Source organism: Macrobrachium nipponense, chromosome 32 (genome assembly GCF_015104395.2).
Source record: "Macrobrachium nipponense isolate FS-2020 chromosome 32, ASM1510439v2, whole genome shotgun sequence".
NCBI lineage: Eukaryota > Metazoa > Arthropoda > Malacostraca > Decapoda > Palaemonidae > Macrobrachium > Macrobrachium nipponense.
Genome location: NC_061094.1, coordinates 56,228,488 through 56,230,965, shown reverse-complemented (window position 1 = coordinate 56,230,965; position 2,478 = coordinate 56,228,488).

The following is a 2,478-nucleotide window of genomic DNA, read 5'->3' as shown; positions in this document are numbered from 1 at the left end:
TTTTTTTTTTGGAGTTGCTTGTCTGATGGAAGGTCTAATCTTATATCAAGAATCGGCTATCTATTTTTTTCCATGTCAGTTTTTTCGTTACATTATTACAACCATCTAGAAAACTGTGATTTTGTTTTCAATAGTCTTTTTGTTGTGAGGCCTATGTGAAATATAATGAAAAAATTGGATGGCTAACTTTTCGTAAATATCAGTGGATAATTGAAGCTTATTTTGTGCATTTTTTTCAGTCTAATGAATTTTTTTGGATTGAAAATAGAAAAAAAAAAAAAACTGTTGAATCGAATCCATGGCAGTCAGGTTACCTTGTCGTAAATATCAGTGAATGATTGAAGCTTCTTTTGTGCTTTAGTTTCCAGCTGTCTAATGAAGTATTTGGGTGAAAAATAGAAAAAAAACGTTTGTTGAATCAAACGTTCATTGACTACTCTCTCTGGATTGTTAACCTTCCATAAGTATCAGTGAATAATTGACGGTTCTTTTGTGATTGTGTCCAATTGTCTGTTTCCTGAGAGGCCTACGAGAAATCTAATGAAACGTTTGGGTGAAATTTACTGAAAACGTTTGTTGAATCAAACGTTCATTGAATGGCGCCCTGTGGATGGGAACATTTCGTGAATCTCAAAGGATGACTGACTATTTTTTGCCAAAGAAATCACATCATATTTTCTTCAATATGTATTGTTATTTATATCAATTCTCATAATAATCTAATCATTTGCCCTAAAGTTTAAAACGAATAATGGTTTCCAATTTGAAAACACTATTGCAACAAACCCCTTAAAAATGTAATCATCCGTTCTAAAGATATTACATTCTTACATAAGACGTCTGAATTGTGTCTCGACCAATCACAAGCTTATATATCTAATTGCAACAAATGCTCCGCACGTCAATTTGAAACCTAACATTTCTCTCCAATTACAAAATTCTGATCTAACAGACCAGAACAAAGGCGTCTTCACGTAAGGCAATATCGGTGAATCCTGATAAATGGCATATTTAATGTATTCCGGAACTCAGTCTGGTGGTGTCTTGCATCTCGGAACGATCGCTGTTTTTAATAAATTATCCGACTTCGTAACACTGACGAAGTTAAATGTAAAAATAAACTACCAGTATTAGTAAGGATTTGCATATTAATGTTTTAGATTGATTTGGCATGATCAAGTAATTGTAAGCAAAATGATATTTTCCTTTGTTGTGTAAAACGTGACTATAAAGTATTTTTTAGGATGTATGTATTATTGGATTATTTTAGTCTTATTTGTCAGAATCAAGTAATATAAACAATTATTTTTTTCATCGTTTATGTCAAATCAGAAGACTAGCAATAAAGTCAAAGGAGGGTCCACATTCGAAAAGGTTGATATGAAAGAAGACCAAAGACGACTCCGCTTTTTTTTTTTTTTTTTTTTTTTTTTTGCTTGCATTCACATTCTCTTTCTCGCATCTTACTTTCCTCAATCCTCTCTTGACAGTTGTTCCGTAGTGCAACTGCTTTGAGGTTTTCCTGCTTTTTACACATTTAAAACCTTTATACTCTCAAGTTCCCTTTCAGCGCTGAGTGACCTAAATTTGATATTCAGTTCAGTTATATTCAAAACGAATTGTCGTTCTTACACAATCGCAGCTGTTCGAAAACCTTACAGCTGCTGGCTGCTGTACTGGAGAGAAAGGCGACCAGATAAAGGCAGGGAACACTTAACGAAGATCGACAGACCTAAGTTCGTATCGATGTTCACAGAGGTGGCTTCCTGTACTTGTTTACCCAATCCTTCTCTGGATTTAGGAAGGCTACCTACAATATTTTGGTGCATCTCTCACTAATTCTCTATATCTTAGTTTAACCAGACCACCGAACTCATTAACAGCTCTCTTAGGGCTGGCACGAAGAATTAGATATTTTTACATTGCTAGGAACCAACTGGTTACTTAGCAACGGTACCGTCAGCTGATTGTGGGATCCGAACCACATTATATCGAGAAATGAGTTTCTAATCGCCAGAAATAAAGTCTGCTGATTCTGCGTTGGCAGCGGGGTAAGCGAACTCGGGCTACCAAATCGGTAGGCGATCATGTAACCGACTCGTCCAACGAGGAACTCTAGTATGACATTCTGTATAGATGTAAACCGAACTCTTGCCTGTTCACGGAAATGCTATCTCCAATATCTTTGTTTGTTATATCTCTCGCCTTCAAGTTGGACATTCTGTGCAACTGTTAAACCAATATGCTTTTGTGGGGTGGATGGAAACATCAGTTTTCCTATAAGATGAATCAGTTTGAAGAATTAGTTAATAATTTCTGTCCCTATTCATTATCTTGTTATGAATATTTGTTGGGTACTTGGTAATTTTTCTTAGAAAGCGTTAATCTTGTCATGCTATATATGAAGATATATATATACACACACACACACACATATATATATATATATATATATATATATATATATATATATATATA